We start from the raw sequence: 16,829 nt of genomic DNA, 5'->3' as shown, positions 1-16,829 counted from the left end.
TTCAAGACAAATTTATATAATGGATTTGACGTAGCAACACCTTGAGATAACTCTTAATATACGCTTTGTATTAAACATTTAAATAAGTAAATATAGTATATACAGTATTGAGGATATATGGATAGGTAAATACGGTCAGTTATTGCTCCAGTATCACCAAAGGCAATGGTGGGGCGCCGTCTTATAGTACTCCTCCTAGGCACAACGTTAAGATAATCAGTTATACAATTAGAGTAAAAAGAGAAAAAGTGATAGCGCCAAGAATAGAATCACATTACTGAACTCACATTACCAGGATTGAATCATTTCAAAGGCGGTTTTATCAACGTTGTGTGCCCGTCTTTACTTAAAAGATTCGCCACAAACCTACGACTCTCGCCGTAAAAGATTTGACCTTGTTTCACTTGAATTGCGACGTGACGTCATAGATGTAGTGAATCTTTACAAGATAATGCATATGGATTTTCATTGCTAAAATCCCTATCCAGTACACGGCTGACTAGACACATATATCCTTTTTATACGCATGTCCCATGTTTGTCCTCATCGTTTGATGGTCCAGTTAACAGATTGTGTCGGATTTATAATTAAAATGTGATGAAAAATTACTAGGCGAAAATTTTCAGCAACTCCATGGAGACTTTTCGCCGAATTGTTTTAGAAACGTTGCTGTGTTAATTTATTTGCTATTATTGTTATTTTCTTTATTCCACCATGCGACTTCTGAAGAAGTATGTGTAGTTGTATTGTATTTGTATTGATATACAAAGACTTCCATCGTGAGATGTGTGAGATATTGCGGGCTACTCGACTGTGAGGAAGTTGCAATGAATTGTCTGATTAACAGTGCGACTTCTTATGTTATCTTGTGACATTACACGTGTATATCTATCATACATATCTATCATATATTGTCTACAACATATATCCATAAGTATCTGATTGTCCTCCTTATAACATGTGGGATATTTGAGAGAAAAACAATGTAAGAACAGGAAGCAGTACTTAGAATATTTAAATTATTATTATTAAATAACATTGGGTATGATAAAACTTTAGCACCTGAAGCTTTTCAATTGAATATTTAAAAATAAAATACAATATATATGGAATATTCTCTCTTCAATATAAAATAATACCATCTATACCAAAGACTGATTAACTATGGATTCAACTAATGAAGGTTGTATAAATAAGCATAATGTTGAAAGATAAAACGCACGTGTCCATAAACCGAGCGCGCCCACAAATTGGCTCGTCTATAGCCAATCAAAGGAAATCCCAACACTAATTGAATGCGGTGATATTGCATCGATTTTATATTTTACGCCATCGACCTGTCACCTATCGAGAAAGCTAATTATGGCTCGGCTCCTCATTCCTTCGAGACCTATTTTAAAACTACACCGCTACGAAAACCTTTACGTATTTTATAGGAGTACATAATCGGATCCATACGACGAACAATTTTGTTTAGGTATAAACATAAAGATTATGAATTTATACATTTCAATCACACCTATCTACCAACCAGTAACAATAATATTTTTGCCAAGAATCGAACGTCCATACGAGTCAACCACTGAGCCGATTTAGTTGTTCCTAGTTGACTTTTTAAATACAAACATACCTGCATTCAAATAAATTTTTATTCAGCTTATTTGCCAGAAGAATTGGATTTACTGAAGAATATTTACAAAGCTCTCGGAATGTTGTATTGAATGTAATGTCCGGTATCGACTTGCCATTCAACGTTCATGCCCTGAGAATTTAAGCCATCTTCATTTCATACTTTTGAGATATTCATTCTTGAATTTTAATAAAACATTCAAAACATTTTTATTATCTGCGCTTATTATTTTTGTATTAACTACGGTATAACTTGAGCTGTTAAAACAAATGAAAACAGTGGTATTTTTTGTGTAATTGACATACCACTGTGGAGAAATTCTATTTAAAAGCTAAAGCGGTTAAATTGGTGAGAGAAAATTTTGTGATTATAAAACGAGTTACAAATATTTATAATTTGCGTTGCATTTGAAGAAATATCTTTTCTATAACAAGGTGACGGCCAAGATATAGCAACATATATACTCGTACATACAGGTTGGAAGTTTTGATACGATGAAGCTCTATTGCAATTTTAACCTTCTACTGTTAGTTGTTTAATATTACAAAAAATCCTTTACAGATTAAACCTGCTTGTGTGTATTTATGTATATAATTAATAAGCGATATTTTATGATTATTTCATGGGTGATAAGTATGGATATAAAGGTAAAATGTTTAAATAGTACTCGTAGTAGTTTATATGAAAAACTTAATGTAAACATTAAAACGTCAAGGCATAGTTTTGACAAGCTCCCTGTTGAATAGCGCTAACGAAAGCTTATTCGGATCGTGAAGCGTGAGATGTTCGGAATATAGTCAATAATCAAAGAGCGGAGGGCCGAATAATATTGTTTATTCAAACATAAAAGAAGCCTTTATATTAGCCTCTGCTTCATTTATATACTTGCAATCGCAAACGCTTATGCTAGACACGGTTAAATAACTGAGTACCTACTACACATAACTAGGTATAATGTATCTATTTTGTAACACATTTTCTAACTTTTTAGTAAATTATGACACCCTACAGCTACTTCTATATTAGATAAGGAAACGTTATAGTTTGCTTAGTGTTAGATTCCAGGAAAAACCTCTCAACATTATTTATGGAACAAAACTAAACGTTAATATATTGTACGAAGCCAATTACTTATATCAACAGAAAAGGTAAATTTATATTCTAAAAAAGAATACCGCTATACCAGGACAATAGAACGGGAAAGTCTCAAGTGTTTGTCCAGGCTTGCTCAGTAAACCATCGTAGATGAGCGATCGCCTGCCCTCTTGATACAAGAGCACTTTGTCTTTTACCTTTTTATATTCCCAGACCTACACTATTGTCAAATCTATTTCTGATTATTCAACTATGAAGTTAATTAACGCATATGTACCTTGTGAGAAATTATTGAACTAACGCTGCTCAAATATTCAAATACCAAACTTGATTTGAATCAAGTTTGCTTAAGATCCTATATTCATTATTAAGATTATCTCAAGTGTAGTAGCTTGTAATAGATTTACATCGTGACATCATATTTATGAGCCTACAGGTTAACTTGATAATCTCTAGGATACGTGCTTACCTGTAACCGGATTAGGTTATAATGAACTCAAGACGTTTCTCCGGGTAGAGGCTAAATGTAACCCAAGGTCCCCCTTTGGGTCATTCTGTATACTGATAAGTCATTGAAAATACGCTTTTTATTGTCTTTTAATTTTTCCAAAAGAACTAATGTGCTTATCCGATGTAGTTGGAAATACTATTTAGTAGTTACAATCACAGCTCTAATATTGAGAATCGAAATGCTTTGTTAAGTAAATACTGTATAATATTAATGAAAAAACATGTTGATTTTATAACTGCGTACGAGAATTTGATTAAGTTATGGCGATAACAAATTACGTCCCTTCAGCGATAAACTATATTATATCCCTAATTGTATATACAGAAACAATGTTCCTTACTTTAGTCCTTTATAATAATCCCGAATCCAACACTAATCGTCACGGACGTGTAAATCTCTATTGACCGACCCTTTTCAAAATAACAAGTTTAAACTAAATCCCACATCGCAAATAGCGCGTAAATTGATTATATTTGTTTCATTATGGATTCATCTAAACGTACGTGAATGTTGAATAGTCTTGCAGAATTGTTGGCCATTTCATAAATATTCATAAGGATTAAATAAATTTCAAAGGGTTTTACGAATTCCTTGTCCAAATCAAACGTGATCAAGCAAGTAGAATTAGGTGACCCTTATCTAACTGAAAACATTGCTGGTTGAGTTATTTGCCTTTCTATATAGCGCTTGAAATAAACTTATAGTGAAAACATTACAGTTTCTTATTTATTGTATGACCAAATTATTATCAAAATAATAATCATATTATTATTAAGTAAATACTCTTTCAAACTTACAGAGGCAAACCAGAGTTGTCAAAAGGCACTTTCGTTCTTTCGCCTAATTATAAAGATATTTATTGTACAATGTACACTGAAGTATGTCTCAAGTCTTGTCTAGCTATCTAAAATTTATATTAATAAATTCTTTATAAAAAATATGTTTGTATAGAAATCGCACACGCTTATGAAACTTAATCAACATAAAGTGGTTGGGTTTATCGTGCTTTTTATAAAATGATTTGTCTAAATAAATGGGTTGAATACTAAAGTTAACTTCACTTAATAAATCTTCATTTAAAGTTTGACAGTTTGTCACATTTGGTGACAAATTAATGAATTTGAAATGTTTCGATGGTCAGCTTAATCCGATTTGCGGGACATAACTTACCGGTTACTTGATAGTTATTAAAATAAACTTGTGTAATAAATTATATTCCTTAACTGTAATAAATAATAATAAAAACTGTATTTATGACAAAAGGGTTGTGACAAAATTCATATATATCGCTACTCCCCACACTATGCTATATATACAAATATTAAAAATATGTTTAGATGCGTGACTGAGATAAAACCGTGTAAATATATTAAATAAACTAAGATGTTAACTTTTATTAATTAAATTTTTACTTAAAAAAATTATACACACGAAAACAAAAGTTACCGCAAAAAATTTCCTTAGCATTTTGAAAATAATGTAGATTGTATAAACAAATATATCTACTTTAATGGTTTATTAATTCTGTGATTAATTTCTCATTTCGTATAGGAAGAGAATTATGATAGGCTCGACAATTTTCCTTGAAGCACGTTGTATGTCGATTCACGATTCTTAATAATAAACGAGACTACTATATTATATTTGTAATATAACTATGCCCGTCCCGCTTTTGCACGAATGAAAATTAATTTACTAATTTGGAAATGAAATTCATGTTACTCGGAGATAATGTAGCAGTGTTACTAACGTACAAAAAAATAATCTGGTAATAATGGTTGTTTAGGAGAATATTGTAACATTTAATACTAAATTAGGGCATTTAGTAGTTTTCTCATTAAAAATAACATCCGCGTACGTAATAATATGAATTTTAATATAATTCACGTGGCAGTGTAAACAATTTAGAAAAATCAACATAAAGAAAACAGCGCTTACAAAAGCATTCACAATGTGAGTTCCACGTGAATAATATAATGGATCTTCTCTTGTTACAGTTTTGGACTAACAATAGTTTAGAAAATAAATAAATTACCAACGAGGTTTGATATTATAAGAGTGAGAATAAGACAATAATTATATTTCGTCTAAAATTAAAGATCTTTAATTTCAAATAAAATATTTAAATTATTATTATTTTTATATAAAAATCTTATAACCTAGTATTTTTGAGTTCAAAATGTAGTAAAGTTAGAAAACGTAGAAATTCCCTTTTTTCTCGTAAAAATATACCGTACTATTACTTTATTTCTATAAAGGGGTTTTTAAGTCGTTGTGTCTATATATACATATATAACATTACGATGCCACATTATGTACGAGCCAATGCAGCAATATGAATGTAACTATATAAAAATACTATTTATGTACGAAACCTACCCATACTGTAATAATATTTGAAAAAATCGTGATAATTATTATCTCTATATATACTAGCCTTTTCATTCTGTAAAAGAGTATTTTTTGCTAAAATTGCTTAAGCATTATGTAATACGCCTACAATAAGCATATCTGGGTACGGAATGCACTCCGATGAATAAGTGATGAGTTGACAGGTGACAAGGCTGGTCGGCCGCAAACAAGCAATACCATAAACACACCACAAAATCGATCTCGGCACACGTCGCCTTTCAATGAGGACCCAATCACCGCTAAACCATGGCATAGCTATCTTATGTGGTGAAGCAAATCTATGAAATGAAAAGGATTTGTATTTTAATAAATGAATATACCAACTAGAAGACATTATAATTTCACATTTGAATAATTTCACAGGATGGAAACAATCCTGATTTTTTTAATAAATAAAAATAGCAAGAAAACTAGCTTTAAAAAATATCATCAAATATTATTTACAACGAAATACTTAGTTTAATGAGAAATAAAACCTAGGACTGAATTAAATATCAAGGCAGAAATTTTAACTTACGTTATTTTTAATACATCTTGGACCTTTTATATTGTTATTAATTGTAGTAACTGTATATCTACAATTACGGAACTACACACTGTTCGCCTAATTTTATTCCGACTTACCGTGTATACTTATCAGCGATTATAACACGTATGTAGCCAAAAATATTCGTGTTAACTAGACTATATTCGTAACAGACACATCATAACGGCTACATCCCTTTTTGTAACATCGATTTTTCTTCTAAAGGTTAGATATTATTCAAATGTAAGTTAATGTCAACAAGAATTTAAATAAGATGGAGTTTTTTAAATGAATATGCCAAATTTTCTTTTTATGAAAGTTAACAAAAGTTAAATGCCAAACAATGTATGTTTGTGAAAAGTTTAATGAAATTGCCATGTGAATGTAGCATGTAAATTTATTAAGTATTCGTTCCATCAGATTCAAAGAGATGACAAAAGTAAGTTATAATTAATTATATAAATCCATATGATCAGTGGCGTAACTTTACCATCTGGGGCCCTTGGCAATTTCTTTTAATGGGACCCGTTCAGTAAAAATCGTCACGTTGTACTCAGTTTAATTTTAAAAAACTTTGAGATTTTCAGACTACTCAATTACACGTTGTACCTATATGTCCCACTAATGGCCATAGGCGTTCTCTCTTAGGCGAGAGGGAATGCTCTGTAATCCCCATGCCAGCCATTAGGCATTGGAGATTCACATTCATTCATAGAACATTATATCTCTTGGTCCGGGGCCCTCTTGGGTCGGGGGCCCGTTGCATTTTGCCAGTCCTGTCACGCTATTGTTACGCCACTGCATATGATTTGTTTATACCAATACGTAATTTAATCAAACTTATAAGAGAGACTGGTTATTGAATTTCAAACGTATCTGCCGGATTAAGTACATCATAAATTAAAAGCTTAATAAAATATCTCGTAATTTTGCATTAAAACATTAGAGAGACAGCATTGGTTTAGAAGCCTTTAAGTGCAATGCAATCGGACTGTGCGTCAACGGAATAGTAAAATGTGTTTATGATCGTCCGGTGTAGGGTAAAAACGCATAATTTTCTCATAAAACCAGATTTTATCACCAAAGACAACACTTCACTGTTTAGAATAACGAGTACTTCAAGAGACTAGCAGACTCTATCATTAGATTACAGTCGCTCATCATTAATTAACGGTTAGGTAAGAAGTAAGTAAATATTTAAATATGTTCTGCAATCAAAGGTCAGAAAGGTAACTCAGCCCTGTGATTCTGTAACTCACTTCACGAACTCACACAGCGGTTTTCGCATCGGCGGTCTCTCTCAAATCAGTCGTGAAGCAGTCATTTTATTGGCATTCTGATAAACAATAAAGTACAAACTCCCACCTTTTCAGAATGCCAAATCATAAAATGACTGCTTCACGACTGATTTGAGAGCGACCGCCGATGTGAAAACCGCTGTGTGAGTTCGTGAAGTGAGTTACAGAATCGCAGGGCTGTTCTTCCTCAAATCAGTTGTGAACTACATAATTTCGTAGCTGTGTTCTTAATTCTCTACAAAATTATATGTATGCCTTGTCTGTAGTTTGGTATGCAAACGTTAAGAATTTGATAATTTTTTTTGTTTATATGTGTAACGTTTTTTTTTTTCACTATATTAGCTAGCTATAAATACTTAAAGAGCCAAATAATTTAAAAGAGAAATAAATTATAGTAGAGTAATTGGTGTAGTCTATTATTATAATGTACTGTTTGATCATTCTTAAAGAGTTCACGATCTTAAAAGTAATGTATTTTTTAATATGGTTTAAAGGAGCACTCATGTGTTAGTAACTCTCAAGAGATTGTACCTCTTTGCTATGGTAAATGTCAACGTGATCAGATATAAATAAAAATATACGTGATACGTATATTACGATACCTTATTTTCCAAATTATTTTTTTAAAGTTTAGTGGTTGGTTTATCGGAATGTTTCATTTTCATAATTTTCTGTCATTATTTAAAAACAATTACATAATTATAGATATAATTTAACACATCGTGACACAATAATAAACTGATCAGGAAACTTAAATTATTAGCAGCGTTACCACAAACAAGAGATATCTTCCAGGCAATTCAATTAACCAAAAATAATAATAGACTATGGTAGAACACAGAAAGGGCGTAACGTATATGTGATCGAAAACATACACAAAAAAGAGAATTTACACAAAATCGCAAAACATATAAAAAAAGGAATTAATTTCTAATAAATATGCACATATACCACTTGATTCGCACATATTGAATGCCTGAAACTCATAACGTCGACAGTAAAATTTTATACAAAAATATTTTTTTCATTAAATCTTGCAAGGTGATGTTTGTTTATTCTAATCACATTTTCCAAATTACAATTCAATAAATAGGTTGTAAGAAATATTTAAACGTGATACGAATGTAATGGAATAAATTAGTAATATTTTACCAATCAACAATTTAAATCCGCCAGCTGTGTGCTGAATATAATATTTAATTTCGGATATATTCGATTTGTTGACAAGTAAATCTATTTAAGGTATTTCCCTTGTTCTGTTGTAGACGTCTCAAATGATTTGTTGACAATAATATGATTTATTCGAACGTAAAATGGAAAAAAAGACTAATCGAATCTATTCTTAAAAGTAGTTTTTAGTATTTATAATACATAACTTCTGATTTTGGTATATTTTCTTTATAATTGCATTAAATACAATGAAACTGCTAAATTGTCCATAGACTTGTGTAGCATGTAAGCAAATATGTCGAGATGGAGCTACGACGTAGTCTCGTAGACGATGTCGTAGCCTCTAGGCATAGAATCTGAATAGTTGTTCAAATAGCGTGCGACACTTGACTGCACTGTTGGCACGGATGCAACACCTCTTTGCAACTTGTTTTTGACTCCAATATTCAAGAACCTTTGTGACACGGTTTTAATGTTAGCATTTTTTGGAATAGTTTCTAATAGGATATGATAAAATCAAGGACAAAAAATATTTTATATTAATTGTAGCAAAACACAATGTTTCTTGCTCGTTTGTATCTCATATGACAAATATATATATGAAAACTAAATTAAATATTTAAACATTGTTTATCGTACATTGCACAATTTTCTTCCAAAAACAAAATCTCACAACATTATATTAACACTAATGTATCACGGCGGAAACTTAATCCATGTTATAAACCTTAAATATGAAAATTTACACGCGTTTTTGTTCTATCAGACTATGATTGGAATCAAGTTTAATCAATTTTGCTTTACGTTCTTACTTTAGATTCATCAATGTAAGTTATTTAAATGAATATTCAGAATCTTCGAAGAATAACCTTATTGAACTTCAAACAAAGAGTTTGAAGATGTTGTTCTAACAAAGTTATCAGTAACATTGGAGGTAATTAATTTAAAACAGTGTGGTATATATTTTTAACAAATACATTGTAAATTTCTATAAATGTATTAAATAACGAAACATTCAAAAGTATGTTTTTTCGAATTTGAGTCTTGGTTTTATAACAGTTTTAAAATTTAAGATATAAATATATTTGTGAGGCATTTCAATAATTTATGTGTGACATAGTTTAATAACATTTGTTAATCTATTAAGATATGTTATGGATTATAATGGCATTTGAAAGCCTCTCCTCGGTGTTAAATATATTAATATACTGTTTAGACGTAAAACAATAGTGATAGTAGCTAGGGCAATAGTAATAGTTTCATTATAATTATTCTCTAAAATCCAGATAATTTCTACGTAATTACTATGATAGCAAAGCGGTTCATCGAGTGTTAAATAAATATTTTCCAGACGATTTCAGTAGTGGCGACATTTAAATTTTCAATATCTCTACTTAATTACAAAGATATTAATTAACTAGGTTTTCTTCGAATATTTTAGTATTTATAAAAATGTTTTAGTGTAAATTAAAACAATCAACTTATATTGTAAAACTATTATTGTTTTTTTTTTATAATAAATTATTGTTTGAGTCAAGTACATATTTGTCAAGTATTCAAATATGTAATATTGTCGTTTTATTTCTTATTAAATTTTGTTTCAATCAATCCATCATAAATAAACAAAAAAATCTCTATTTCATGTCTGTGGCTTTTAAATAAGTCCCTTTCGTATCAACGATGTAAATAATACTCGCTTATTTTTATGCCCAAATATTTACTTTACATCTTTCTCGTTTTAATACATAAACTGTTTGTTTAGGATTATGTACACTTACTTCCTATTTAAGACTGTTAAGTTATAAAAAGCTCTCGTGTTTTATATACGTACGTTTTATTCATATTAATCATTATTTTATGTACAAATAAGAATGTGATTTAGAAGTATTTTACTTGCACTGTAACTGAACTGCAATGAGTTTAAAATGCCCAAATAATTTGAACGAAAATCAGTTTTCCCTACATACTAATTGTCAATTAATTTTAAATGCTTTATTATTCAACTATTTATTTATCTGTTATAGAAAATGTTAGAAAATCGCGTTTTTCCTCATCGATATTATAAAAACGGAGCTTACCTGACACTGGCAGATGTACGATGAAAGTGACACTCAGTTAACGGTACCCGGATCACTTGTTTGAAATGATCGCACGTATTCAGTAACAAAGTTTTCAGCGATGCAAAGCTTATATAGCTGAGAACTCCGCCCTTCGCCCGCCCCGGGGCGGTTCGCGCCACCGCTGAAAAAGTTAACACGTCAACAAGTTTACTGCAAAGTTAACCTGATTTTTTTCAAATCGAAGATTTTCATATATCTCTTTATTACTTTGTATTTTGCAATCACGTTGCAGGTTCATAATTTAGTAGAAAACTTCGCGTACATGGTTGGACATTGAGGTAATTCTTAAACATATCTAATTAATAAACATTTAATAATACATTTGAGTTTTTATATTTTAAGGTTAGTTATTGTTTTTATTGTTATTTTTTTGTATTTAGAAACTAGGATTAATTATTATTTTAATTATGTGATATTTTATCACAACAAATAATATATGAATTGACTTTATTGCTATAACTATTTAAGCTGCGATTTCTAGTTTCCTTGAAAGGATGCGATCCTAACTCCGTAATTAGTTTATATTTTCGATGACACACAATCGTGCTTTTTTTATTACAGCAAATTTTTTAATGATTTTTTACAAAAATATATTTTTCAGTAGGAATAGATCTAAATCATTCCAGGAGTGTCTTCTTAAGTAGGTTATATTTCTATATTATTTTACTTAGTCATGTACATGAGTTTCGTTGCTTATTTTTTCTTGAATTCCGCTAATATTTTCATAAATGCTATATAAGTTTAGTATACTTAAAGGAAGAAGATAAGACATAAAAATGTAAAAAGGAAAAAAGAAGTTATAATTTATTTGGCCTATTTTTAAACAATTTTTTTTTGAATCAGTATTGACACACGTTTTAATAAAAGATTTTACAAGCGGACGTGTTATAAAGCTGTATTTTAAACGGTTATTTAAACGGTTGTTAAAAAAAAAAAAAAAAAAAAAAAAAAAAAAAAATTTTGAATACTTCAAATGAATTCAGCAGGTTGAAAAAACGTCGGAAACAAAAATATTGAATATCCATTTAGTCTTCGTGAATACTCAATTTGGAGATATACTTATTAAGTTTGTAATTTAATTGGAAACCTTCAAACTAAGGGTCCCCGCACATGGGCCACCGGCCACAACCACAAAACGCCGCCACTGGCATATTTCCTGTTATTTTCATACATTTTATGGACTCGCCGCACACGGTTGGCGCCGGTGGCGGCCACACGCTACAAATCGTTGCAGCTTGCTTCTTGTGGCTCGCACCGGCCACTAAACGCCGACACAAAAAGCCGCCACACGCCACTCGCGCGATTCCGCGCCCCTCTCTCCCTTACCTCAGTTAACCTGAAGTCGACGGTAACGCACGCACGTAGTCTGTGTTTCATATAGGTAGATAAATATGGATATAGAATTATTTATATCAGAGATACAATCCCGTCCTGCGATTTGGGATTCAAAAAGTGATAGTTTTAGTAATAGAGGAGAAAAAGTGAAGGTCTGGGAAGAAATCTCGCGTTACTGGCCAGCCTATATTTTGTATATTTTCGAGTCCCACTATTTTCAAAGTGTGACGAAAATTGAAACCATCCCTTTTGCGAATAAAGTTGTGCAAAATGCAACAAGATTTCACAATGTCTTCTGAGAAATGAACAGAAGTGTTTAATAGGCGATGTAATATTCTCCATTTGTTTGCTAGTACGCCGAAGGTACACTCAATGCAACGTCTGGCACGGCTTAACCTTTAACTGAAAACTTTTTTGTCTAAGTCCAAATATTTTCCAGAATATGGCCTCATCATATTTTCACTGAGGCCAAATGCTTCATCATGTATAGTTCAATGGTTGTCGATTACCGACCTGTCGTGGTGAGGGGATATTTAATGTCTTTCTGTGTATCCAATAACTACGGTTTCGTCTTCTACGACGACGTCTTTTTATCAAAAGTAGCACAATTAAACCTTCTTCGTCAGAGTCCATTATGATACTGCAGGCAAGGGTTAAAAAAAGTAGCACCCACCGACCGCAAGTGTCGACCACCGGCCACAAGTGGCTGTCGCGCGCTTCAGCTACCTTTGTAGCCGCTTCTAGCTTCTCGTGGCGGCGTTTGTGGCTGTGGCGTGTGGTCCGTGTGCGGCGACAGTTAAACGTTTGAAACTAAGAGAAATGTAATAAATTTAACTTTAACAATTTGATATTAATAAATTGACGTAACAAATAAAACCGAGTTTATTATAATTGGAGAGTCCGATTCTTCTATATTTCAGATATTACCTGTCTCCGTAATAGAATCCAAAAAAAACGATTTTTCTATTTAATATTAAACTATTATTTAGCTTGCCCGTGACTTTGTTTTCTCATACCCCCCATCATGTTTATGAATCATTATTTACCTATTTCAATTGATGTCTTTGTCGAAATTTTACGACATTTTTACATTTTACGTTTAACGTTTTTACTACAAGTACCACCTCTCGTTGTATCTATATATAATTGGTAACCTTCAATAAGTTTTACAAATTTTGTTATTAGAAACATCGGTGAAATGGTGCCTACACTTAAAAACTTTTTATAATCATCAATTGTTAGAACAAGTGTGCTTAAGAGTGCTCCTTCGAACCCTGAGTTAATGCATTCGAATCAAGACTGTGTACCAATGGATTTTTCTTTCTCGTAAATGTGCATTAAACATCAAGCTCATTCGGTGGTATGCCTTAGGCCTAATCGACGGCGTATGCCAGGCACATAAGACTGGTTACTAAGTATAATAATTGATCACAATACAAATATCTTAGGCCAAGGGTATAACTAGGGTTGTAGCCACTAGTTGTTCTTTTTAAACAATTGTTAGGTTAGGTTTTATTAAGTGTTTGAAGTTATTTACCGACTTAATTATATATAAGACAACTTATGGTGTACGAAGACGAGACTGATAATTAAGAATCTGCTTTAATTAGTATAATTATATAATATTCGTATAAGAATATGTAAATAAATTGTTTCAAACATCGTATCTGTATTTTATATAGAAAAAATTTTAATTGATAGAAACATGAAACGATAAAAAACTATACTCAAACCCAGGACCGGGTAATATGTGTTAGAAACTAAGCTACAGTGATATTATTTCTATAATTCAAATAAATTAATGAACCTTATAATCCGTAAACCAAAATAATATCGACCTAGGTTGAATTTAAATTGAATCGACGCATCATTCGGATCATATTCAAATGAATACGTTCATTAAGATTATTGAGAATTCAACTATGAAAGCATTAGTTTATATTGTTAATGTTCGAAAATCGTTATGTTTACCGCTGATTTGAAAAGTTGGATTAGAAAATCCAAGTAATCCGCAAATATTTTTTCTCGTTATAAATAAGTACTTAATTAGTCCTCGTTTTCAACAAAGCACTGATCAGTATCTTAAATGTTTACACAGATTAACAGGATAAACATAGACGGAGTATTTCGGTAAAGTATATTTGTTGTTAAGCTTTACTTAATTTATTTAGGTGGTATATTTAACTGTAAAAACTGTGAAAAACTCCTAGAGTTGATTAATTAAATTGATAGAATTTAAAATATTATAATGATAATTTAGTTAATACATTATAACTGTTTTATTGACGTCATTGTAAGCAATCAATCTTCGTATGTTTGCTTTAATATTTTGATAGCCACTTGATCACGCCACTGTTTACAGAAGAGTCAATTAAAATTCAATTTTCCAGCTAATTCGTTTGTTACACGTCATCAATACTATGTGATTTTTAACATCCAGAGTTATGAGCATACAATCATCAGTATTAGTGGTTAGTGCGTGTTATCCTAATAGTAACAGTTTGCGACCAACCCCTTACGAACACTGACTGATTACAAAAAGATATATATTTCTTTGCCTAATGCACCAGTTTACTTTTAAATCTTGCTCGTAAGAAAAAAGATATGACGTCGTGATGAAAAAATCAATAACGTGCCAACAAAACAGATACAGAATTGTGTCTACCCCAAAGAGTCATGGGTCATAAATAGGAATATTAATCTAGTGTAAGAAATAACGAAAAAACTACCAAAACCAAAAAAATAGAACAACGAATGTTCTTTTGTTTTATCCAAAGAGAATAAAGTTTTTAAAGAGTGCCAAGTTATGTACGTAAAAAGAAGTCTACGTAAAGACTCAACTGCGTTATATCCTATACATATTATAATATGTTATGTTTTATTTAATAAACCAATATAATTTCAGTTGGAAAGTGGCTTAAAATTTGTCGACTGATGAATGCAGGCTAAATGTAGCCTTTGCATTTCCTTTTTCATCTGAATAGACATGTCTCGCATGCCGTACAGATTTTTCGATTCGGTGTGTGAGGTCTCGTAGTAATGTGGCGTATAATAATAATTATTCATGACAGAAATTGTGACTGTGTGTAAATTGATCTAAAGCTAGTCCCGACACTAGGGAGCCCCTGTGTTGTGGATTACAAATATTCCATGGTAAATCCTTCATATTTAAAACAATATTAAAAAATAGTCTTATTGTTACATCTAAACAAACAAAATTCGATATTATGAAGACCTTAATTATAGGAAGATGACTTACTATAAATATTAAAAATTTACTATTCTTAAAGATATTATTATTACAAATGACCGAGGGGTAATTTTCGACACTTTCGAAAAAAACAACATAAATAATTTGTTAATAAAAACAAATGAAAGGTATAGGATACGGATGACTATTCTCCGAAACAATATGGGGAGGCTTTGCATTTAGACTTTGCTTAATTAAGCGTTAAGAAAATAATGTTACTGAAATTTTTCATGTCGACGTAGTTGTGTGTATTTTTTACAAACGGACAGGCGGATCAACATATTTGAAGTGTGCCCATAGACACACATTGCCAGAGGGCTCGCAAGTACGTTGCCAGCCTTTTAAGAATTGGTACGCTCTTTTCTTGAAGGACCCTATAAAGGTCCCTGAAGGGCTCATGCCCAGGGAATGTTAGTTTTTTTTTAACACTGAATTTATTTAAAATCGATAATCTAACATATGCACCAATGCGTGAAATTATTCAAAGTACTGTTTATACCTTTGAAGCCACTGTACAGGTAATATAAATAAATAGTCAATTTACATAAGAAAATATCAAGGAAATGATAATATTACGAGCTTTAATATTCAATGTATCTTATTTAACTTGCTCGTTTACTCAGAATCAATATTCTCTACTTATGCTGAAGTATTTTAAACTTTAAAAACGTTCTGCAGAGGCCTGGTTTTATTTTACATACGTTATCTTCGTTCACACATGAGTGGTCTCCATATAACTGAAAAGTAGGTGTATAGGATTGTACACTTGAAGGAAACGTATAAACGTTTTAAAAATCATAAAGTGAAGTTAAGTAAGAAAGACGGCCGGATGTTTCCTTACTGAGAACATAAATTCATTTGGTAACGAGGCGTTTGCAAGTATGATAGAAAGAAGACTGAGTGCTATCTGGTTTTAAGACAATTTTCTTAGACCTGGATGTTTTATCGAACAATAAATCGATTTTGAATAGAACTTGCCCACATGGAAAACTGTTCTCATCTCTGGGCTCGTGAGTACCAGCTTCTTCCATTTGATCGCATCCATCGCAGGGCGACTCAAATCGTCAACGATCCTGCTTGTTCCTTTGGATTTGCTTAGAGATAATGGTTCCATCAGCATCTTCTACCGCAGTTATCGGTACTTTTATGAGTATCGGTTATCGGTCGAGGCAGAATGCGAAATTCTATCATTTACCACCGTTCCATAACCACCTGCCAGTAGAGGTAACTTCAAACTGATACGACTTAGGGGCCTTCAAGAAAAGAGCGTACCATTCCCTGAAATGTCGACAACACACCCGCTAGCCCCTGGTGTTGCAGGAGTCTATGTGTGGCGGATATCACTTTATTCAAAGTGACGCTGCTCGTTTGCCTTCTGTCTCAAAACAAAAAGAACTGAACAAGAAATTACTTTAAAAAAATGAAAAATTTAAAGATATTGCATATATTTTTTTTTATCACAACCTGTATTACTCGGGAACG

The 16,829-nt window shown here is 31.6% G+C and overlaps 1 protein-coding gene across 1 annotated transcript in view; it reads right to left on the bottom strand.

Moving 5' to 3' along the window:
* LOC125053137 (short neuropeptide F) overlaps positions 1-10,837 on the bottom strand; it is a 29,713-nt gene extending 18,876 nt beyond the window's left edge. The window contains exon 1 of the mRNA XM_047654363.1: positions 10,721-10,837. The gene's annotated coding sequence lies outside the window, so the exon portion shown is untranslated. The remainder of the gene's footprint in view (positions 1-10,720) is intronic.
* Between the last annotated feature and the right edge of the window lie 5,992 nt (positions 10,838-16,829).

Source organism: Pieris napi, chromosome 10 (assembly GCF_905475465.1).
Source record: "Pieris napi chromosome 10, ilPieNapi1.2, whole genome shotgun sequence".
Taxonomy (NCBI): Eukaryota; Metazoa; Arthropoda; class Insecta; order Lepidoptera; family Pieridae; genus Pieris; species Pieris napi.
The sequence above is the reverse complement of the archived record's forward strand: the minus strand, read 5'-3'. Positions and strand labels throughout refer to the sequence as shown.